Source organism: Scyliorhinus torazame, chromosome 16, assembly GCF_047496885.1.
Source record: "Scyliorhinus torazame isolate Kashiwa2021f chromosome 16, sScyTor2.1, whole genome shotgun sequence".
In the NCBI taxonomy this organism is placed as follows: Eukaryota; Metazoa; Chordata; class Chondrichthyes; order Carcharhiniformes; family Scyliorhinidae; genus Scyliorhinus; species Scyliorhinus torazame.
This window is the reverse complement of record NC_092722.1, coordinates 16,566,965-16,592,264: the sequence shown is the minus strand read 5'-3', so window position 1 is coordinate 16,592,264 and position 25,300 is coordinate 16,566,965. Positions and strand designations below refer to the sequence as shown.

The following is a 25,300-nucleotide window of genomic DNA, read 5'->3' as shown; positions in this document are numbered from 1 at the left end:
TTGCCTCCACCACATTTGCAAGCAATGCATTCCAGGTCTTAACTACTAATTTGTGAAAATGTTTTTCCTCATTTCACCATTGCTTCTTTTGCCAGTCATCTTAAATCTGTGCCCTCTTGTTCTCGATCCTTATACCAATGGAAACTTTTTTCTCTGTCTACACTGTCCAGACCCTTCATGATTTTGAATACCTCGATTTAAAAAATGTATTCTCCAAGGAAAATAGTCCCAACTTCTCCAATCTATCTACACACCTGAAGTTCCTCACTCTGGGAGTATTTTCATTAATCTTTTCTGCACTCTCCCTAATGCCTTCACAACTTTCCTAAACTGTGGCGTCCAGAACAGACATTTAGCAACAGACCCTTTATTTTATATTGTCTCTCCGTGTTCTTCCTATCAAAATAAATCACTTCACATTTCTCTACATTGTATTTCATCTGTCATTTTTCTGCCCATTCCACCAACCTGTCTATGTCCTTTTCAAGTCCTGCACTATCCTCCTCACAGTTTACAAGGCTTCTAAGTTTTGTTTCATCCATAAATTTTGAAATTGTGCCTTGTGCACCAAGGTCTAGATCATTACTATATGTCAGGAAACGCAAAAGTCCCAACACCAACCCTTGGGAAATTCCACTACAAAACTTTCTCCAATCCAGAAAATGTCTATTAACCACTATTCTGCTTCCTGTCACATGTCCAATTTCATGTCCATGTTGTTCCTGTCCCTTTCATTCCATGATCTATAACTTTAGCCACAAGTCTGTTGTGCAGCACTTCATCAAATGCCCTCTGGAAGTTTAAGTCAGCATTACCCTCATCAAAAAACTCCGGAAAGTTAGTTAAACACGATTTTCCCACAACAAACCTTTGCTGGCTTTCCTGAACTAACCTGTATTTGTCTAAATAACAATGAATTTTGTCCGAATTATTGTTTCTAGAACCTTTCCCACAGGTCAAAGATGGGTTTAAGGGAAGGATGGTTGTAATACATAGCTGTGATAGCTTAGTAATATTTGTCCTGGACTAGTATCCACAGCACTTATGGGATGAGCTTTAGCCTTTGTTACTGCTCGCAGCAGGGGAGCTCGGCAGTGTATGAAGAACCCAATGTTTTAGCTGGGCATTTGTCAGTAACACTTTCTGACAGTCACAGCATTTGCACCTGTGTTCAGGGTTGCCCAGCCAATTAGAGAGAATGGGCATATTTCATCATCATCAATCTATTTTAGCTCAACTATGTAAAGGAATCCTGCAAGGGCGAGGCTTGAAGAATTGTACAGGTGTTTTGACAAAGTAAATCCTTGAGAAATAGAACCACAAGGTAGCAAGGCAGCACCTGTAAGGGTCCTCAGGGAGATTCTGTCCTCTGCTGACAAGAGGAGAAAGCCTGCCTCAGGAAACAATGAGGCCTAGTTGAAAGTTGCTGAGGAGGTCAACTATGAAAATGAAAATGAAAACCTACAGGGTGGTGGTGCCACATTCCTGGATGCAGTGCTTGAAGAGGTTTCACAGCATAACCAGGGCAGGAAAGGTAAGTGACGTGGTCCATTCCAAGTATATGCTGATTTGTGTCCTACCCCCAAAAAAACCCATTCTGTCGTGAAAAGCCTTCTCCTGTCCATCCCTCCTCAAAGCAACACAACTTATAGCTACACCCACTCTTCTCAAATGTAGACACCTCCTCACATTCCATCTGACATCTACCATTGACACATACCCTCATCTTACAGCAATGTCACACCTATCTCTCACAGTGGTCCTCTACAAATGTTGTCTGTCCATCCTCTGAACATATTTCTCACACTCATATATTTGTTTTTCCTTCCTTGCAAGAAAAGAGAGCGCAGGACAAAAACCAGAGATAGTAAATCAGAGATGGCTATCAAGTCATCCGCATACTGAAACCTGTGGAGGATGTAGTGCTGGAGTTAAATTGATTCTTGGCATGGCTGGCCATCAGGTGGAGAGATGGGGTCTCCCACCTACATAGTTGTGAAATTAAATATCATATATCCATGGTATATAGAACACCCATGTATGCTGACTTGATATCAGCAGTCACTGAATGATGATAATGTGCACAGAAGGTGATTTAGCATCCTCTTATCTTGGTGGTTCTAATTCATGGGTGAGATTCTCCGACCCCCCGCCGGGTCGGACAATCGCCGGGGGCTGGTGTGAATCCCGCCCCCGCCGGTTGCCGAAGTCTCCGGCACCGGATATTCGGCGGAGGCGGGAATCGCGTTGCGCCGGTTGGCGGGCCCCCCCGCGCGATTCTCTGGCCCGGATGGGCCGAAGTCCCGCCGCTAAAATGCCTGTCCCGCCGGCGTAGATTAAACCACCTACCTTACCGGCGGGACAAGGTGGCGCGGGCGGGCTCCGGGGTCCTGAGGGGGGCGCGGGGCGATCTGGCCCAGGGGGGTGCCCCCACGGTGGCCTGGCCCGCGATCGGGGCCCACCGATCCGCGGGCGGGCCTGTGCCGTGGGGGCACTCTTTCCCTTCCGCCTCCGCCACGGTCTCCACCATGGCGGAGGCGGAAGAGACTCCCTCCACTGCGCATGCGCGGGAATGCCATCAGCGGCCGCTGACGCTCCCGCGCATGCGCCGCCCGGAGATGTAATTTCCGCGCCAGCTGGCGGGGCACCAAAGACCTTTTCCGCCAGCTGGCGGGGCGGAAATTCGTCCGGCGCCGACCTAGCCCCTTAAGGTTGGGGCTCGGCCCCCAAAGATGCGGAGCATTCCGCACCTTTGGGGCGGCGCGATGCCCGACTGATTTGCGTCGTTTTGGGCGCCAGTCGGCAGACATCGCGCCGTTTCAGGAGAATTTCGCCCCATATCTTTCATCCTTTTCAGCCCTTTAAGCGTTCATCCCCTCTGCTACCAACACACAGTGGGAGCTGTGTGTTACCATTTACAAGGTGTACTGTTGCAAGCCACCCAAGGCTCCTTCTACAGCACCTTTCAAACTCATGATTCCTACCACCTAGAAGGACAAGGGCAGCAGATGCATGGGAACACCACCATCTGCAAGTACCCCTACATGTCACGCACAATCCTGAGTTGGGAAGTATATCACTGTTCCTTCATTGTCACTGGGTCAAAATCCTGGAACTCCCTTCCTAACAGCACTGTGGGTATGCCTACACCGCATGGACTACAATGGTTCAAGAAGGCCTTCCTCAGGGCAACCAGGGATGGGGAATAATTGCTGGCCTAGCCAGTGATACCTACACCCATGAATGAATAAATTAAACAAATCCTTGATCTGTTCAGTCACCTAAAGCACATATTCAGCATCCTTATTCCTTGTTCTATTACAGCTCTGGTAGCTAGGTGGCTGCTATTTTACCTTTCCTGGGCATCATTGTCTGTGCTTCTCGCTGGTATCATCAACCACATCTTCAAAAGGTAGCCCTTGTCTTCAAGAAGTCATCTGCTAACTCTGCTTTGAGGTGTGACTGTCTCAGGGAGGTTTAACTGGTGTAGGATGAAAGCATCATGGTAGCTCCTTCAGAATCCTGCACAGGCCTGCAGAATTACCTTTTTGAAATTAGAGATGAGCTGAACATTGATGGAGTGGAAGAGAATTCTATCAATGATGACTCGAGGGTTATCTAAGGGAGCCTTGATTATTACCCCTATGCTTCCAATGACCCCTTTGGAAAGCCAGCCAGAGTGGCAAAACTAAATACTCATTTATTCTGACGAGCCTCATCAGTTGAGGAGTGCACATGAGTCCAAAGCTGGAGAATATGGCATCTGTTACCTGTGAGATGCACTTGTGGTCAGTATATTGTTAGACTTCGCAAATATCACCAGCAGATCCTCAGAAGGTGCTAGAGTTTAAAAGAAGTGAAGGGTTCTGGAGACTCTGACAGTCACCAGGCAATGTGCTCCCATCTGGTCTACTTGGCAGGAGATCTTGCAGGAGGCTCTAAACGTCTGTGATCAGGTGCTGTGAAACACCAAACTCTGAGGCTGTACTGCTCAGTCACATCCAGAAAACTTATCATTTGTCTTCAACCCTTGTTTTGTAAGGGCCCCGAAGAATCCAGCACGAGTTTTAAGGATACGAAATAATAAAGTTTATTTACTATAACAATATATACATAGCAGTAGCAGTAACTTCCCTTGCTACCTTCTCCTTCCTCCTGGTTCCTGGACTGGCCAGCTTATTTATAGTAGGAGTTTCTCCGCCCCCCCTCATTGGGGAAGTTCATACTCCCATAGGATTGTGGGATAATCATTAGTCCCCAGCCAATCGTCAGTAGGCAGGTTATAACATCCCTCCCCCCCAAAGTCCAAGGAATCCACCGTAGGCCCTGGCGAAGGGAGGCGTCGAACTCGTTTGGCCGCAGGCCGGACGCCATTTGCACGCGGCGCTGGATCAGGCGGCGTATAACGAGACGGAGACCGGCGCTTCCGTGATGAACGGCGCGGTTGTACATCCACGGCCTGTGGACCTGAGGATTCCCCCTCTGATTCATCCTGTGTCTCCATCTCGGAGTCAGAGTCTGCTGCCTCCGTCATGTCAGCGTCTCTGTCCCCATTCGGTCCAGTCATGACCTGCGCAGGCTTTGAGTGAGGCACCAGTGGAAGATTTGGAGGATGTGCTGCCATTGCAACCGCAAATGGCGCAACCAGTCCCGACCCAACAGGCTGGGCCCATGGCCACGCACTACGATAAGTGGGAAACGCCCCTCCTGGCGTCCATAGACAACAGGGGTCATTGTAGTTCCTGCAATGTCCAGTGGTTCCCCAGTGTAGGTGGCCAACCTGGCCTGTGAGTCAGTTAGTGTAAGGGTCTGTATACCCTGCTTGATGCGGTCGAATGTCCTCTGGGCGATCACGGAGACCGCTGCGCCAGTATCCAACTCAATCTCCAGCGGGTGGCCATTGACCCGTACTGTCACCTTAATGGGGGCCACACGGGGAGCTGCCACACAATGCAGCTGCAGGCAGTCATCCTCCGTCTCCACGTCCTCAGGAGTGGTCACCGCAGGTTCATCCACATGGAAGGTACGGCCTCTGGGCTGGTCCCAGTTACGGCCCCTGGGCTGGTCCCAGTTTCGGTCGGAACGACGGCGCCTCTGACGTCCCCAGGACCGCCGTCCGCGACGGGGTCGGCGCCTACAAGTCTGACACGGACATGGCTCCTCATCCATTGGCTCTGGAGAAGGCTCCCTTCGGGGAGGAATGTCCGATGGACACTGGCGTCGGTCTGGTCGTTGCCTCGCCCAAGGTACCGCAGGAGTGCGGGGGGACATTTTTGGGCGGAAAGGGTTTCGCCCCAAGGCATGCACTTCCATTCCCTGTAGCTCCTGTACTCCTCGCTCTGCGCTCTCTCGGGACAAGACTATTTGTATTGCCTGTTGAAAAGTCAATGTTGGCTCCGCTAACAACTTTCTCTGGGTGGCCGCATTGTTAATACCGCAAACCAAACGGTCGCGTAACATTTCTGACAAGGTCTCACCATAGTCACAGTATTCCGCAATCCCGCGTAGCCTGGATAAAAAATCAGCAAGGGATTCTCCAGGGGTCCTCTCAGCGGTATTAAACCGGTAACGCTGGACTATCGTGGACGGGGTTGGGTTAAAGTGTTGCCCCACTATATTCACAAGTTCGTCAAACGTTTTGGTGTCCGGCGCAGCTGGGTACGTAAGGCTCCTAATCACCCCAAACGTATGCGGTCCGCAGGCGGTGAGCAATATGACCACCTGGCGCTCGTTTTCGGTGATATTGTTTGCCCGGAAATAGTAACGCATCCGTTGCGTGTACTGGTTCCAGCTTTCCAGCGCAGCATCAAAAACATCCAAACGTCCGTACAGAGGCATGGTATAATAGAAAACAACTTCCAACCTGTATCCAACAAAAATCCAGGGAGGTGGCTTCAGCAGTGTAGACAGCTATTCACTTTTACCTTCGTCGCCAGTTTTGTAAGGGCCCCGAAGAATCCAGCACGAGTTTTAAGGATACGAAATAATAAAGTTTATTTACTATAACAATATATACATAGCAGTAGCAGTAACTTCCCTTGCTACCTTCTCCTTCCTCCTGGTTCCTGGACTGGCCAGCTTATTTATAGTAGGAGTTTCTCCGCCCCCCTCATTGGGGAAGTTCATACTCCCATAGGATTGTGGGATAATCATTAGTCCCCAGCCAATCGTCAGTAGGCAGGTTATAACACCTTGCAAACTGGATCTGTGATTCTTTCCTGTGACAGGTGGTTGATAAAAAGGCTGTTGCTGCTCCTGCTGATGTTATCCATAGCATCCCTACAGTGCATAAGAAGGCCATTCAGCCCATCGAGTTTGCACCGACCCTCTGAAAGAGCATCCCATCCAGACCCACTTCCCCACCCTATCCCCGTAGACCCACTTTACCTACACATCTTTGGGCACCTAAGGGGCAATTTAGTATGGCCAATCCACCTAACCTGCACATCTTTGGACTGTGGGAGGATCTGAAGTACCTGGAGGAAACCCACGCTGACACTGGGAGAAAGTGCAAACTCCACACAGACAGCCACCCAAGGCCAAATTGAACCCGGGTCCCTGGAGCTGTGAGGCAGCAGTGCTAACCATTGTACCACCATGCCGCCCACATCTGCTGCTGTTCAAACAGTTCCTCATTTGAGGTCCATGGTAAAACTGCAAAGGTTTGACAGTTGGGAAGTGCAGATCATAGGCAATATACTCCCAACTAGTAGAAATATCCTCCAAACTGGTGGAAATTGCTTCTATAGCTGTGAAACACGCTCTCAAAACAAGTTCTCTGATAAAAAAATACCTTTAACCTTGACAAGGAAGCAGGTATGAGGCCTCAGCACTTAAAGGATTTCTTGTCTGTCACTTAGTTCCCTCAAATCCTACTGCCCTCTCACCTTCATTTCCCTGGAAAGTTCGGCAAAGCCCGGGTAACCTGTGCACCCACAGTTAACATTCAACTCCTCAGTTAAACAGCTCTTAATGAGCCCTTTACATATTATAATTGCAAACCTGTCTGCCACACAAGAATTGCCCGCACACTGCAGGTTGCACTCAGGTTAAAGGCGAAAGTTGTTGGGTTGCTCTTGGCTTCCCGGTGCACTGATACTTTTAACAACCAACACATTGGCAAATCCACACTTGCTATTCAGTTAAAATGCACGAGTTGAAGTCCCACTATAACAAGTTGCAGAAGAGAATTCAATGTCAATACGTAGGTAGAGCATGTAGATTGCTGGTTTGTTCTAAAAACGCAACTGGCCCTACCTAGATCCAATCATAATAATAATAGCTTATTGTCACAAGTAGGCTTTAATGAAGTTACTGTGAAAAGCCCCTAGTTGCCACGGTGTTCTGGGGCCGCGCACGGAAGGAGGTAGGCCCGGGGGGAGGGAGAGGCCGGCCCGCCGATCGGTGGGCCCTGATCGTGGGCCAGACCCCATCGGAGGCCATTCCGGTGAAGGAGCCCCCCCCCACAGCCCCCCAGCATTCCCACAGAGTCCCCGCCGGCAGCGACCAGGGGCGGACGGCACTGGCGGGAACCTTTCGGGTCGTAGCGGCCGCTCAGCCTATCCGGCCGGAGAATCGCCGCTCACCGGTTCTCCGAGCGGCCCGGTGCAAATCGCACGCCGCTGGTTTCCGGGGTGGGGGTGGGAGAATCGCGTACGGGGGTCGGGGCGGTGTGGCGCGATTCCCGCGTCGCCCCGGCGATTCTCCTACCCGGCGTGGGGGGGGGGGGGGAATAGCGCCCTATATATGGCTATCAAAAGCAAGTTATAATGTTGGCCCCCAGTTGTCCAGTGACAATAGATTTCTGCTTAGGAACACAAATTCCGTTTTTAATATCAGCTTAAAATAGGTAACATTTTCACTGATATTTAAAGCACTCAAAATCAACTTTCAAACTGTTCTGAGCAGCTGTTGCCTTTTTAAATCTGATATTGGATGAGACAGCAGTTATACCACAGCAGACGTGAAGCCCAATCAATGCACAACGTCTTTTGAAATCTGGTTTTCCATGCTTTGTCTTTCGAGTAATGTGCAGTCAGATCATCAACTTTGCATTTACAATCCACAACTGCATGACCACAACACTCATAAAAAATAACAATTGACAAGGAAGGAAAAGGTGAAAAAGGGCTCGATGAAAGCAAGGAAAGAAGGAACAAATAAAAGGATAAAACACAAGAATAAGAGTTATAGAGCCAGAGACTGATCAGCAAGAAACTATAATTTTTAACATGGAATTTGTTATTCAGAGAAATTGCAAGGCACAGTAGAAACTCGAGGGATTAAGATTCTGGACTTAATCCATACAGCACCAGTATTATCATTTAGATATTTAATTAAGATAATGACCCTATAATCATAATGTCATCAGTAAATGCCATTGTAAAATTTACAGAAAAGCTAGTAACCCTGTCTTAATACTGATTTTGATCAGAATCACTGCAGAATAGAAACACTGAAAGAAGTCCCAGATTCAACAATGTTTGGATCGCTAGGAATTTTGATCCAATTTACATCCTTTTGGTCAAAGATGGGGTATAGTGCTTCAGAAATCATATCCTGATGAGGCATGTTTTTCTGTATTGCAATTATTGGGTTTGAGCAAGTTTCTACGCCATATGATCCAACAGTTTATTGATTTCAGAGGCTTATATAAAAGTAAATGCTCATTCACCACATGACAGTGCAATAACTTGCACGTATACAGCATCTTTAATGTTAAAACATCTCCTTGGCGCCGGGACCGCCCGCCCCGCCGAGTAGGGGAGAATCCCGCCCCTTGTGCCTTCGGAAGTGATTTTAAGGAGAACAGATGCCAAGTAAGGAAAAGAAAGGAGAGGTGACTGAATCATCAAATGGTAAAGTCACAGGAGGCCCAGTGTAGCTAATTCATCAGTGATGGACAATATTTTAGACCAGGAAGATTATAAAGTTATTATCTCAACTGTGAGGTATAACTAGTTTAGGAATGGAAATGAAGGAGTATTGGAAGATACAGCTGGGATCTAAACTTGGTAAAATTGCTGATTGGTCCCAGCTTTGGTTTTTCGTGAAAACCCATCTCTGATTCTAGAAATTCTTGGGAAAATCATGAGAACATGAGTGGCACTGTGTTGATGCCAGTTCTATCTTTTCACTTCTGCAGCCTTCAACCCACAACCAAATTCTAAAAGTTCATAATGGCTGCCTTCTCTTCCTTTGTTCTTCTTTCCGATTGATTTTTCATACTTTCTGAAATATACTGTAACTGAACATGTTGGAGGCAATTAAATACCTGGGACTCTTGGTATCAGCTACAGAAATAGTGTTCACCCTGTATTGATTCTTATTACCATCCCATTTCTACCTGAATTGCAAATCAGCCCTCCTCACCTGAGAATCACCTATGTGTTTTAACTCAGTATAATCAGTTTGATGATTCTACCCAGTCCTCATCTTTCCACAGAAAACCAGTACTTCTGACTTCATTGGCGTTTAGAAGAGTGAGAGGGGATCCCAGAGAAACTTATAAAATTCTAACAGGATAGATTTAGAAATAATATTCTCGATAGTGGGGAGTCTAGAACTAGGGATCATAGTTTGAGGATGGGGGGTAAACCTTTTAGGACTGAGGTGAGGAGAATTTCCTCACCCAGAGAGTGGTGAATCTGTGGAATTCACTACCACAGACAGTAGTTGAGGCCAAAACGTTGTGTAATTTCAAGAAGCAATTAGATATAGCCCTTGGGGCTTAAGGGATCAAGGGATATAGAGGAAAGGCAGGATCATGCTGTTGAACTTGATGATCAGCATGATCATAATGAATGGCGGAGCAGGCTCGAAGGGCCGAATGGCCTCCTCCTGCTTCTATTTCCTAAATATGTTTCTATGTATGTAATATGTTCATAGCTGTTACTGCGCTAGTCTATCCCTCATCACTATCACTGAAGATTTTCATCCATTCCTCTATCGCTGCCAGTTTTCTATCCCTCAGCAAGATAAATAGCCTCTGAAATCCCTTCGCTGATGCTTGGACTGTCTCCAAGTCCATCTCAAGTTCGGAGACCGTAATATCTCAGTTGGAGACATTTTCTGTAGGTGTACTTATCCCAGTTAACATCTGCTGTTCAAACTCTCATGTCTTGCAGAAGCCTCACATGACTGTTGCTTCCTAGAGTGGGACAAAGGTTAATTACGTTTATATTCTAATTGACTTAAATTTGAATAAATATTAATTAAACTCCTTCATCTTTGCTCCAAATTCCCGCTCTCATCATGGGCGAAATTCTCCGTTATCGGCGGAAAGTCCGCCGATCGGCGCAAAAAACGGCGCAAATCCCACTTGCGTCACGTCATAAAAATGGGACGATAGTCTCCGGCCCGAAATGGGCTAGCAGCGACGTAACGGGATCCGCGCTTGCGCAGTGGTTCACGCCGTGCAGCGTCATACGCGCTGCACGGCGTGACGGCTCATAAGGCCGCGCAGCTCCCCCCCAACCCGACCGGAACACCCGACCGCAACACCCGACTGGATGGCTGGCCGTCGCTCAGCCCCGAGGTTCGAGTCACGGGATGTGGAGGCGCTCCTGGACGCAGTGGAGCAGAGGAGGGACGCCCTGTATCCCGGGCACGGCCGCAGAGTTGCCCCACGCCACAGCCGGCGTCTGTGGAGGGAAGTGGCAGAGGCCGTCACCGCTGTGGCCCTGACACCACGGACAGGCACCCAGTGCCACAAGAAGGTGAACGACCTCGTCAGAGCAGGCAGGGTGAGCCTCCCCCATATCCCCCCTCCCCATATCCCCCCTCCCCCATATCCCCCCTCCCCCATATCCCCCTCCCCCTTATCCCCCCCTCCCCCATATCCCCCAACCCCCATATCCCCCCTCCCCCATATCCCCCCTCCCCCATATCCCCCCTCCCCCATATCCCCCCTCCCCCATATCCCCCCTCCCCCATATCCCCCCTCCCCCATATCCCCCCTCCCCCATATCCCCCCTCCCCCATATCCCCAAGTGAATCCAGTCCTAACCTTAACCTCTGCAATGCACGCGCAACCGATGGCGTGCATTCATATACCTGCCTAACACTGTTGCCTTTTACCCCTGCCACCACCCCCCTTCCCCCCCCACAGGAGAAGCGCGCACACAACAATAGGGAGCATGTGAGGACTGGAGGAGGGCCCGCTGATGAGAGGCCACTGACCGTACACGAGGAAAGGGCCCTGGAACTGGCTGGCGGACCTGAGGACCGGGAGGTTGCTGATGCAGAGGTCGGGGGCCCACCAGCAAGTGAGCCACCGACAGCCAGTCCCCATATCCCCCCTCCCCTATATCCCCCTCCCCCGTATTACCTGATCACTGCCTGATGTCTAACCATGCATGCTTCATTGTGTATCGCAGGACCAAACGTCCAGGCACCCACCCCCGCAGAAGCACACCGCCCGCAGGATGCCCCTCGGAGACCACGGGAGACGGAGAGACCCGGACCCTCCAGCATGCAACGCCCACAGGATGCCCCTCGGAGACCACGGGAGACGGAGAGACCCGGACCCTCCAGCATGCGACGCCCGCAGGATGCCCCTCGCACACCACGGGAGACGGAGAGACCCGGACCCTCCAGCATGCGACGCCCGCAGGATGCCCCTCGGAGACCACAGGAGACGGAGAGACCCGGACCCTCCAGCATGCGACGCCCGCAGGATGCCCCTCGGAGACCACGGGAGACGGAGAGACCCGGACCCTCCAGCATGCGACGCCCGCAGGATGCCCCTTGCACACCACGGGAGACGGAGAGACCTGGAGCAACAAGGAGACGACACCCCCGTCACGTGCGGGAGCGACCACCCAGCGATGAGGGGGGCAGCCACAGGCCCCCGTCACATCCGAGCCAGGACACCACTACCCAGGACACCACTACCCAGGACACCACTACCCAGGACACCACTACCCAGGACACCCCTACCCGGGACACCACTACCCAGGACACCCCTACCCGGGACACCACTACCCAGGACACCCCTACCCGGGACAGCACTACCCAGGACACCCCTACCCGGGACAGCACTACCCAGGACACCCCTACCCGGGAAGACGAAATACCGGACAGTGACTCAGAGTGGATGGGTGGAGACGAACCCCCACCCCAAAGTGCCATGGAGTCAGAGTGGGACGAAGAGCACGACACAGCGCCACTGCTGTCATCAACACCCTCCACCATCGCAGAAACACTCACCACGGTTGGGCACTTTAGTGATGAGGCGTCTGGTACACTCACTGGTGCGCACAACACAGCCGTCCCGGTACAGCAGGTGGAGGTAGGAGCAGCAGAGGGACCGGGCGGTCGGAGGGCAGCCCAGGCCAAGCGAACATCTGCCGCCCAGATGGATCCCGGGTTCCTGCAGTTACCACACCCACACATAGATCTGATGCAACCACCGACCCGGAGACGAGCGAAGAGGGTGACGGGCGGCTTGCGGCGGCTGCGGTCGCAGGTGGAGGAGTCCACCCGCGTCCAGGAGCTGGGAGTGGTCCCGGTCATGCGTGCCATCCAGGCTGACACCGCACGGGTGGCGTCCGCGGTGGAGGCAATGGTTGCGACGGTGTCAGACATGGGGAACGGTTTGCGAGGCCTGGGGCCTTCCGTGCAGGCGGCGTCTGTGGCCCAGGAAATGGCTGCCCTCTCACAGGAGGCCATGAGCCAGTGCCAGCGCCAGATGGCAGAGGCGCTCAACGCCATAGCCCAGTCTCTGCAGGCCATGGCCCAGTCTCAGCAGGCCATGGCCCAGTCTCTGCAGGCCATGGCCCAGTCTCAGCAGGCCATCGCTGAGGGCATCGGCGCCAGTGGCCATGTGCGAGCCGGCGTCGCACTGTCACAGACAGGGTTTGCCAACACCCTGGGCTCCATGGCTGCAAACCTGCAGACCCCTGTCAATACCAGCACGGGCCTCCAGGACTGGCAGCGCCAGATGTCGGGGGGGCGTCGGATGGCCAGTCCGTTCGCATCCCCCACCCATGTAGAGGCCTGGGGGCCATCGGGCACCCCGAGGGAGGAGGAGGTGGTGTGGTCCGTCCCGGCTCCCTCTGTAGGGGAGGTCCCGGTACACCGCGACACCTCGGACTCCCCCCCCTTCCGTCCCAGGTGCATCGAGTGGGCAACGGGCAGGACAGGCTGGCAGCTCGCCATCCCAGTCGCCCGGGCCGCAGCCTGGCCCATCTAGGCCAGGACGCCCCAGGAAACGGCCGCCAAAGGGATCCAGTGTCAGAGGGCAGGAATCACAGGAGTCCACCTCCAGTTCTGCTGTACCATCTGGGGAACCACGTAGACGTAGTCAAAGGGCCCGTAAGGCCAAACAATTAGACACTGAGTAAGTTGGCACGGGTGCAAGGCACAGATGAGTTTTAGGGGCTCGGGCACGTGCATGAACTCTTTTGGTTATTAAAGTCAATGTTACACCTACCGAAGCTGCCTTTGTGCTCTGTCCAAAGTGTGCAGGCGTGTCATGTACGTTGAGCGCAAGTGTATGCGTGAGGGGTGGTCTTACCTCAGCCCCAGGTGAGTCTGCCCCCTTCCCCCTGGGCCGCCATCAACATCCCCCGGGCAGAGGACGGGACCGTGCGCTGCAGTGTCACAGCCGCATGCAGGGATGGTCCGGGTGGATGGTGGTACTGTGGCCATGGGTCAGACATAGTCCAACGATGTAGAGCCAGGAGCTCATCGCAGGGCGGGTTGTCATCATCCTCCACGGCCTGCGATAGACACGCGTCCACCCGCAACTGTGTGAGCCCGGCCCGTTGTGCCGCCGGTGGATCGGCAATGGGGGGGGGGGGGCGGTGGTGTGCATGCGGGTGGGGTGGGTGGGGTTGGGGAGGGGAGTGAGGGTGCTGGGTGGGTGGATGGGTGGGGGGTGTGGGTGGTCGGCTGTTGCCATGGTGTGCGGTCTGTGGCCATACTACCCGATTCCCACGCCCATCTAGTCAGTGAAGCGGGCGGCTATCAGTCTGTCCCGTGCCCGCTGGGCCAGCCGGTAATGGTGGACAGCCACCCGCCTGTGTCTACCCCGTCTGCCCTGACCATTGCCCCCATCCCCCTCATCTGGGGAGGACTGGGCCTCTTCCTGCTGCTCCTCCACTCCGCCCTCCTCTGCCTGCGGCACATCGCCCCTCTGCTGGGCTATGTTGTGCAGGACGCAGCACACCACAATGATGCGGCCGACCCTATCTGACCGATACTGGAGGGCCCCCAGAGAGGTCCAGGCACCTGAAACGCATCTTCAGCACGCCAAAGCACCTCTCGATCACTCCCCTTGTCGCTACATGGGCATCATTGTAGCGGTTCTCCGCCTCATTGCGTGGCCTCCGTATAGGCGTCATCAGCCACGATCGCAATGGGTAGCCCCTGTCGCCCAGCAACCAGCCCCTCAACCGGGGATGGCGTCCCTCGTACATGCCGGGGATGGATGACCGCGACAACACGAATGAGTCGTGTACACTGCCTGGGTGACGGGCGCAGACGTGCAGGATCATCATGCGGTGGTCGCAGACCACCTGTACGTTCATCGAATAGGTCCCCTTCCTATTAGTGAACACGGCCCTGTTATCTGCAGGTGGCCGCACGGCGACGTGCATCCCATCGATCGCGCCCTGGACCATGGGGAACCCGGCCACGGCAGAGAAGCCCACGGCCCGGGCATCTTGGCTGGCCCGGTCCACGGGGAAGCGGATGTAGCGGTGCGCCATGGCATAAAGGGCATCTGTCACTGCCCGGATGCACCGGTGCACCGATGTCTGCGATATGCCGGACAGGTCCCCACTCGGTGCCTGGAATGACCCCGTTGCATAAAAGTTCAGGGCCACCGTAACCTTGACGGACACGGGGAGAGGGTGTCCCCCGCCAGTGCCACGCAGTGACAGGTGTGCCAGCAGGTGGCAGATGTGTGCCACGGTTTCCCGGCTCATCCGGAGTCTCTTCCTGCATTCCCGGTCCGTGAGGTCCTGGTATGACTGCCGGGGCCGGTACACACGGGGCGCCCTCGGGTGCCTCCGTTGCCGTGGGGCCGCGACGTCCTCCTCCCCCTCCTCGTCCTGTCGGACAGGTGTCCCTCCAGCCTGGGCGGCTGCCGCCTGCCCCTCTGCGGCAGCCTGCGCCGCCTCTCTGGCACGCTCCTCCTCCTCCTCCTCATCCAGGGCAACATAGACATGAGCGGCTGCCACCAAGGCGGCCAACATCGCTGGATGATCTGAAAACATGACGGCCTGGTGGGGGGGGAGGGGAACGACGACATGTCATCATTGCCCATATCCCCTCCTCCCCCCAGCCAGGTGGCATGGACCGCATGGGTCCAACTGTTGGAGGCTGGCACCTGGCCAGGTGGACCAACTCCTTTGCCCTCCCATCACCCTCCTCGGCACGGACCCCCTCCCCAACCTCCACCCCAGCACGGACCCCCTCCCCAACCCCCACCCCGGCACGGACCCCCCCAACCCCCAACCTCCACCCCAGCACGGACCCCCTCCCCAACCTCCACCCCAGCACGGACCCCCTCCCCAACCTCCACCCCAGCACGGACCCCCCCCAACCCCCAACCTCCACTCCGGCACGGACCCCCCCCAACCTCCACCCCAGCACAGACCCCCTCCCCAACCTCCACCCCGGCACGGACCCCCCCCAACCCCCAACCTCCACCCCAGCACGGACCCCCTCCCCAACCTCCACCCCAGCACGGACCCCCCCCAACCCCCAACCTCCACCCCGGCACGGACCCCCCCCAACCTCCACCCCAGCACGGACCCCCTCCCCAACCTCCACCCCAGCACGTACCCCCCCCCAACCCCCAACCTCCACCCCAGCACGGACCCCCCCCAACCTCCACCCCGGCACGGACCCCCCCCAACCCCCAACCTCCACCCCGGCACGGACCCCCTCCCGGCACTCCCCCGGAGCCCAGCCTACTCTAACCACCCCCCCCCCCCCCCGCCGCCGCACACACACACACACACAAGCCGAGACACACCTCTCCTCACGCAATCAGTCTGCGGCCACGCCATTTCCTGCCCAGAGCCAACCCCCCAGGCCGTCACTCACCTCCTCGCTGGTCGGCGTGAGCCTGGAGCACCGGGTCACGCCGATGAAAAGGAGGTTTGATTCACGTCGACGTGAACGGTCATCACGTCGACGGGACTTCGGCCCATCCGGAAGGGAGAATATCGGCAGGCCGAAAATCGGCTGCCTTGCGCAGACCCGTGACATTCTCCGCGGCAGCGGCGCCATTAAGGCCCCGCCGACTTTTCTCCCTTTGGAGACTTCGGCGGGGGCGGGGGCGGGATTCACGGCGGCCAACGGCCATTCTCCGACCCTCTGGGGGGTCGGAGAATGACGCCCCATGTTCCTGTTCCAAAGTCCTCAATTCTAAAAGTCATAGTGTGAAAGGCTTAGAGGGAATGGAATTCTTAAAATGCAGCCAAGAGGACTTTTTAAGCCAGTATGTAGAAGCTCTTAGAAGAGAGGTTGTGGTCCTGGACTTAATTTTAGATATATAATCCGGGCAAGTGGTTGAAGTATTAATAATAATAATTGCTTATTGTCACAAGTAGACTTCAATGAAGTTACTGTGAAAAGCCCCTCGTCGCCACATTCCAGTGCCTGTTCGGGGAGGCCGGTACGGGAATTGAACCCACGCTGCTGGCCTTGTTCTGCACTACAAGCCAGCTGTTTAGCCTACTGTGCTAAACCAGCCCCGGATATTTTGTAGACAGTGATAACAACTCCGTTAGATTCAAGATTGTTTTGGAAAAGGTCAAGGATGGACCTGAAATCAAAGTTATAAACTGGGGGAAGGCCAATTTTAAAAAGGTCAGATATGATTCGGCCTGAGTGGACTGGGAGCAGACATTTTTAGATAAATCTGTGACAGAACAGTGGGACACATTCAGGAAGGAAATAGGGAGAGTACAGGGCCACCATGTTCCAGTCAAGCAAAAGATTGGGGCCAACAAATCCAGTGAACCTTGGATATCAAAGGATATACGGCATTGGAGAAAGAAAAAAAGGGAGGCTTATGGCAGATATTGAGGGCTCAAAATAGCAGAAGCCCTAGAGAACTATAGATTGTACAAGAGAGAACTCAAAAAAAGAATTAAGAGAACAAGAAGGGGACATGAGAGGATACTGGCAGGTAAAATAAAGGAAAATCCTAAATTGTTTTGCTCCTAAATTAAGAGGAAAAAGATAACTAGGGAGAGAGTAGGGCACATTTTAAAAAACTAAGTAGGGTTTTAAATGAGTACTTTATGTCAGTGTTCATTACTGAGAGGGATGATGTGGGTATAGAAATCATGGAGAAGGACTGTGATAAAATTAAAGAAATTGACATAGACATGGAGGAGGTTCTGAGTGGTCTGGCAGGTTTAAAAGTAGATAAATCTCCAGGACCAGGTGAAATCTATCCCAGGTTGTTGAGTGAGGCAAGGGAGGAAATTGCAGAGGCGCTGGTAATAAATTTCAATTTCTCTTTGGCCACAGGAGAGGTGCTAGAGGCCTGGAGGATACCCAATGTGGTACCGTTATTCAAGAAGGGAGGAAGGGATAAACCAGGAAACTACAGGTCAGTCAATCGAGCAGGTTCGAAGGGCCTACCCCTGCTCCTAGTTCTTATGTTCTAATGTCAGTGGTGGGGAAACTATTGGAAGCAATTCTGAGAGACAGAATGAATCTGCATTTGGAGAGGCAAGGACTAATCAAGAACAGTCAGCATGGTTTTATTAAGGGGAGGCCGTGTCTGACCAACCAAAGAGGTGCCAGGTGGGTAGGTGAGGGCAGGAAGCAGAGGGTAATGGTTGAGGAATGTTTTTTGGACTGGAAACCTGTGTCCAGTGGCGTTCCACAGGGATCGGGGCTGGAGCCCTTGCTGCTTGTGGTTTATAGACTCCATACAGTGCATAAGGAGGCCATTTGGCCCATTGAGTATGCCCCAAACTCCCAAAAGAGCATTCTATCTAGGCTCACACCCCTTTGTTATCCCTGTAACCCCAAATCCACCTAATCTGCACACCTTTGTACACTAAGGGGCAATTTAGCATGGACCATCCACCTAACCTGCACATCTTTGGACTGTGGGAGAAAATTGAAGCTTCCGGAGGAAACCCACATACATAGTCACCCAAGGCCGGAATATGAACCCAGATCTCTGGCTAACCACTGTGCCACCATGCTGCCCTGAATAATCCAGACTTGAATGTGAGAGGGTTGATCAGTAAATTTGTGAATGATACGAAAATGGGTGGGGTGGTAATTAATGGATTACATGAGGATATAGATGGGCTGATCAGTGGCAAATGGAATTCAACCCAGATAAATGTGAGGTGATGCACTGAGGCAGGACAGACAAAGCAAGGGAATACATGATGAACAGCAGGACCCTGGAAAGCACCAAGGATAGGAGGGGCCTTGGTTTGCATGTACACTGGTCCCTTAAGGGAGCAGGGCAGGTGGATGAAGCGGTTCAGAAGGCATATGGCATACTTGCCTTTATCAGGCTGAGGCATATAGTTTAAGAGCAAGGAGGTTATGCTGGAACTGTATAAAACATTGATTAGGCCACAGCTAGAGTATTGTGTACATTTCTGGAATCCACATTATAGGAGGGATGTGATAACACTGGAAATGTTGCAGAGGAGATTTACCATATGTTGTCTGGGCTCGAGAGTTTTAAATTATGAAGAGGTATTGGGGAGACCGGGGTAGGTTTCATTGGAGCAGAGGAAACTGAGGGGGATATGATTGAGATGTATAAAATTATGAGAGGCACAGATAGAGTAGACAGAAAGAAACTGTCCCCCTTGGTGGAGGAATCAATGACGAGGACTAAGATTTAAGGTAAAGGGCAGGAAGTTTAGAGGAGATGGGAGGAACCAACCTTTTCACCCAGAGGGTGGTGGGAGTCTGGAACGCGTTGCCTGAAAGGGTGGTGGAGGCAGAGACCTCATAATATTTAAGAGGCATTTAGATGTGTACTTGTGATATCAAGGCCTATAAGGTCAAATGCTGGAAAATGGGATTAGAATAATTTGGTGGTTGTTTTTGACCGGCGCAGGCATGATGGGCTTTTCTGTGCCATAGACTACTGTGACTCTATGACTCTAAATGAGCATCATGACTTAGTGCCATTCCCCTGTATTTCCCCTGTACTCCTGCACAATGTTTCTGTTCAAATAATTATCTGCAATGGGTCCACATTTGTCCGAGCGAATTTTTTCCTTCGTCACACACCTAAAGAAGCTTTTACAGACCACCTTTAAGTTCCCCGCTAGTTTGCAAAATGTCCTCTTCCATTAATAATTATACTCCTTTGCTGGGTCCTAAATTGCTCCCAATCCTCAAGTTTACCACTTTTTCCAACATCCTTATAAGCCACTTCCTTTGATCTAATGCAACCTTTAACTTCTTTCATTAACCATGGTTGATTTACTTTTCCCTTTGGTGGTTGTGCCTCAGTGGAATGATCATCTGTGTAGACCACGTGGTATTTCTTTAAATAGTAGCCATTGCCTGTCTACCATCAAATCTTTTCATGTATTTTCCCAATCTACCATTGTCAATTTGCCTTCATACCATCATAATTTCCTGAATGAACTATATCGCATTCAAACTCAATGCAAAATTATACATGTTTTGGTTGCTATTTCCCAAATGTTCCTTTGTAGTAAGATTATTAATTAAATCCAAAATAGCCCGATACCTAGTTAACTCTGATGTGGAGATGCCGGCGTTGGACTGGGGTTGACACAGTAAGAAATCTTACAGCACCAGGTTAAAGTCCAACAGGTTTGTTTCAAACACTAGCTTTTGGAGCACTGCTCCTTCCTCAGGTGAATGAAGAAGTATGTTCCAGAAACATATATATAGACAAATTCAAAGATGCCAGACAGTGCTTAGAATGCGAGCATTTGTTAACTCCTAGTTAACTCCTCCATGCATTTCTCCAGAAGCCCATCTTGTACGCACTCCAGGAATTCCTCCTTCACAGCAGTAATGCTGATTTGGTTAAGTCAGTCTTTGTATAAATTGAAGTTGCCCATTATTACTGTATTATCTCTGTTACATGCATCTCTAATTTCCTGCCCAACATTAGCACTACAATTTGGTGGCCCATAAGAAACTCTCATCAATGTTTGCTGCTGCTGCAGTTTCTTAGCTCCGCCCAAACTGATTTTACATCTTGGATCTTCGATTTAAGATCCTCGCTTGCTGATTTATTGATCTTGTTCCTTCTCAAGGGTGCTACCCCACCTCTTTTTCATTTTTGCCTATCCCCCCTCAATGCTGAATATCCTTGGATATTCAGTTTCCATTCTTGGTAATCTTGTAGTCACATCTCCATAATGGCAATTAAATCACAGCCATCTATCTTAATTTGTGCATTCAAATCATCAACCTTTTTGTGAATGCTATGTGCATTAGATAGAGTGCCTTTAATTCCGCTTTTTAGTAATATTCACATACGTATCCTACATGCTTCATCGGCCTTCAATTTTTGCTTTCTATTTTTCTACTTCCTTTTAGCAATTCTGTTGAATCAGAGCTCCCACTGAGGTTCCCATCACCCTGCCAATCTAGTTTAAACGCTCCCCAACAGCACTAGTAAATCCCCCTGCGAGGATGTTAGACTCAGTCCAGCCAAGATGCTGGCCATCTTGGACAAATGCCAACTGCTCCAGAACTGGCCCCAATGCCTCAGAAATCTTCTGCCCTCCTTCCTACACCAGTTAGGGGCTGGTTTAGCACAGTGGGCTATACAGCTGGCTTGTAATGCAGAACAAGACCAGCAGTGCGGGTTCAATTCCCGTACCGGCCTTCCCGAACAGGCGCCTGAATGTGGTGACTAGGGGCTTTTCACAGTAACTTCATTGAAGCCGACTTGTGACAAGAAGCGATTATTATTATATTATTATTCTCCAGCCCTGTGTTTTATCGTTCCATTCCCCTATGTCTATGCTCAGCTCAATAGCACGTGGAATTGGAAGTAATCCTCAGGTTACTGCTTTAGAGATCCTGCTTTTCAATCTCAATCCTAGCTTTCTGAAATCTGCTTTCAGAACCTTTCCTATCTGAGTCATTGGTACAGGCATGCACAACAACCTCTGGCTTTTCATCCTCCCCCCAGAAGAATACCCTGCAGCTATTCGTTGACATCTTTGGCCCTGGCACTAGGGAGTCAAATTACAATCCTGGAGTCACGTCAATGGCCATAGAAATGCATGTCAGTTCCTCTAACTAACTAATCCCCGATCACTAATTATCCTTTTCTCTGCTTCTTCTCCTTTACAGCTGAGCTGCCTATGGTGCCATGAACTTGAATCTGACTAAAGTCTGAAAAACCAGCACCCTCACCAGTATGCAAAGCAGAAAACTGATCAGCAAGAGGGACCTCAAGGTCCTGCACTACCTACCTGAATCTCTTAGCACTGCCATTCCCTCCCTGTCCCCATACTCTGAGCCTATGGTGGGACTACCTCTCTGAATATGCTATCCACGTAGCTCTCAGCTTTGCAAATGTACCACAGTGACTCCAGTCGCTGCTCGAGCTCCAAAACCCAGAGCTCCGATTTCTGCAGCTGGTGACACATCCTGCACATGAGATCATTGAGATCCCAATACATCCACGACTTCTCACATACTACTTCTCGCTGCTCCGCCATGCCTTAACTTTGCTTCAGTTACGTTAACTTTATTTTACTTTGGTTTACTGATAGAAACTTTATTTTACTTGGCCTTAACTAAATAAACCTTATAACCGTTAATAACCTTATTGTACTGATATATCCAACTAATGCCTAGCACACATTATTAATTGCAATAAACTTTACTGAAAGCACTTCTTTCCCCATGCACCAAATTCCCATGTGAACCTAATTCACTGCTCAATCGGTCCACATCTCACCTGGCACATACTTCTGCAAAGGCCTCTTCATTATCTGTACATTTCATTTTGCAGCACCATTGGTGCTGGTGATATGGTAGTACTAGGGTGTATTTTACTCCAATCCCTGGCAGCTCCCCAGTGACTGCACCATGATGTAGATGCCTTCAGCGGTGCCCCTCTGTGAGCGGGCTATGCTCTGCAGCATCTTGCCAATGTCCACCTGCTTCTGGGACACAGTCCTCAGCGACTGGAACATGCTCTGATGCACCTCAGCAATGCCCACCTATGACTGGCTCATGCTTTGCAACACCCCAGTAAGGTTCACCTGAAGCTGGGATATGTCCCCAGCATCTGCGACATGCTCTGCAGCGCCTCGGCAACGGGCCTACCTGAGAATGTAACATGCTCCACAGCACCCCGGAAAGGTCGACCTGCGTCAAGGACACATCTCCCAGTGACTCAGACATGCTGCCGAGGCACTCAGCCATGCCTGTCACTGACTGAGCCATGCCTTGGACACCACTACTCATGCTGCTGACATCATACTCCAGGCTCTCCATTGCAGTCGCCACCCTAGCAATGTTGGCCTCGATGTCACTCATTGCCAGTACTATCTCCTGCGCCCGCAGCCCTTGGGACTCCTAACTTCAGCTGTGGACCTGCTGGAGTATCACTGACATCCCCCTCTGAATCTCACGGCCGTACCCTATCAACTGCATCATTTTCAGGTAAACCTCGTCCAGAGGCTCAGCACCTGACTGGGACTCAGCTAGGTCCTGGGATCCAGCAGACCTCCGACTACTGCCTGGCCTGGACGTTCCTACCTCCACCTGATGTCCAACTGCAACTGTGTGGCGCTCACCACATTGTGCCCCAGAAGCCTGTCCACTACTTTCGCCCACCGAAGTATGTGTTTCTGCACTGGTGGAGGGTGGGGATGCCAGCTATAATGCGATTATAGTTGCATCCTTGGAGCTGTCCTCTGAGGTGCTCTCATGGGAGGCAAGGGGGGAGGAGAGAGCTAGAGTGGTGGGGAACCACCCCAGATGGGCTGGCACTTTCGCATGGTGATCCTGCGGGAGAATGGACATGTGGTCAGTGAGAAGGAAGGATCATTATTCTGGCATGAACTACTCACTTGTGACAGGGGCAGCACGGTAGCATTGTGGATAGCACAATTGCTTCACAGCTCCAAGGTCCCAGGTTCGATTCCGGCTTGGGTCACTGTCTGTGCGGAGTCTGCACATCCTCCCCGTGTGTGAGTGGGTTTCCACCGGGTGCTCCGGTTTCCTCCCACAGTCCAAAGATGTGCAGGTTAGGTGGATTGGCCATGATAAATTGCCCTTAGTGTCCAAAATTGCCCTTAGTGTTGGGTGGGGTTACTGGGTTATGGGAATAGGGTGGAGGTGTTGACCTTGGGTAGGGTGCTCTTTCCAAGAGCCGGTGCAGACTCGATGGGCTGAATGGCCTCCTTCTGCACTGTAAATTCTATGATAATTCTAGGAATCATCTGAGTGGCAGCCGGTGGATACACATTTCTGCGACGGAGGCAAATCTCGACGTCAGTGACCGATCTGTCCTCGGCCACCCCGTGACCCATACCCCGTAGGAGGTGAGGACTCTGATTTCCGGCACACCACCGCCCACCTGGGCCCTCTCCCATCTGTTGTGGGCCAATGTCTCCTGTGGGGTCACAGAGAGGGCACCGTGAGCCACACATTTCATGCATCGCGGGGAGGGAGGGTGCATGGGTGGGGGTGAAACAGGTGTGGGCACCATTGCTGGGCATGGGTGGGCTGGCGCATGTTATGACGCTGGGCAGGGGCGGTGCCAGGTGCAAGGTCATTGGGGGGGCAGGACCAGTGCCAGTGGGCCAATGCCAACTCACCCGGGTGGCCAGTGGAGGTAATTTAGCCTCTTGCAACATTTGGTGACGGTCTTCCTGGTCACACTCCCCATGCTGCTGGCCGCTGCCACTTCCTCAAAGGCGGCACTGGCTGCCCTGTGGCTGACCCTCCGAGTCCTTTGGAACAAGGCAAACCATCTGGACTCCAATGTTTCCAACTGTCTGGCCAGGTCGGCATCTCCGAATCTTGGAGGAGGTCTCCTTGGTGGCATGGCAGTATGCTGTGTGGGGTCTGTTCTGCGGGATCGGTTTAAGTGCTGCTCCCGCTCATTAGCGGGGTGCTACTGGGAGTGGTCTCGGTGAATCATCCGGCGGGACAGTCATTTGCGGCGTGATACCCGTGGGGCCTTGTTAAGTGAACCAATTAAGCCATGTGGAGTTTGCACATTCTCCCCATGTCTGCGTGGGTTTCACCCTCACAACCCAATGATGTGCAGGTTAGGTGGATTGGCCACGCTAAATTGTCCCTTAATTGAAAAAAAAATAATTGGGTACTCTAAATTTTTTTAAAAGTGAAACAATTAACATTAGATACCGGAGACGTCCTCACCAGGTCGCCTTTCAGGAAACTCCCAACATTTCCCGCTCGCTATCACACTTTGAATGAATTTGGTTAGATCGCACCCAACATTTCAGTTGAATGATCTTTCATCAGAACTCCTTCGCCAACCCTTGACCATGAGCAGCTTGTGGACGTGTGACTGGAAATGTGCATATATTTCCGACCTGCTATACTGGGACTTTTAGCCCCGGAATACAGGCGTGCTGTGGCAGAATTTACAAGTCCAAATATGTTATCAGTACATAAGTTGCATTACAGAATGCATCTTTTATTTATTGTCCATTTTAATTATTTTTGCTATCTTCTTGATCCAGGTGCTCAAGCTCAGACCCTCTATGAAGACTTTCTGCCTCAGCTGATTACATTAGTTACAAAACAAAGTGGATCTTTGACAAACTATAGACTGAATTTAACACTTGGAATAAGTCTATATTCACTACAGTGAAGGAGAAAGATATTTAAAAACTGTCACATACATGTTCACCTATGATGCATGATGTACAGCTACCTAAATGGGATGACCATCACTATAGCACATACAAGAATGAAGATACTACTTAAATGGTCTCATTAACCAGAAATATTTTCAGACCAAATATAACAGAGGTAAGAAATAGAAAGTAGTGGTTCGACATGGATTTTCACCTCTGAACTTTACATCTTTACAGAAAGGATAACATTTCTCGCTGAATGCTATTTGAATTAACCATGAAGGGTTTCAATCTAGTTCTTTGATAGACAAATGAGCACAGAACAAAATTGACCGTAGTTTGGAATTGAATTGCCAATCTCAGTCAGGTGAGCCGTGAGCCATGGGGTTGCTGGTGTGGGAAACTTTTAAAAATGTGACACTGAGGGAGTATGTAGTATCTTCTAAGGTTGGGATTGGGTTGAATTTTTGGACACAGTAATAATAGCTTTACTCTGTATTTAACTG

The 25,300-nt window shown here is 51.4% G+C and overlaps 1 long non-coding RNA gene across 2 annotated transcripts in view; it reads left to right on the top strand.

Annotated features, from left to right (window-relative positions):
• The first annotated feature begins 7,337 nt into the window (after positions 1-7,337).
• LOC140392338 (uncharacterized) overlaps positions 7,338-25,300 on the top strand; it is a 108,718-nt gene continuing 90,755 nt past the window's right edge. Inside the window, exons 1-2 of one of the 2 annotated variants that reach the window (XR_011935294.1) lie at positions 7,338-7,366; positions 24,678-24,969. This is a non-coding gene — a long non-coding RNA (uncharacterized lncRNA). Of the gene's footprint in view, positions 7,367-17,494; positions 17,579-24,677; positions 24,970-25,300 lie in introns of those variants that run through there. The other variant, XR_011935295.1, reaches the window with a different exon arrangement.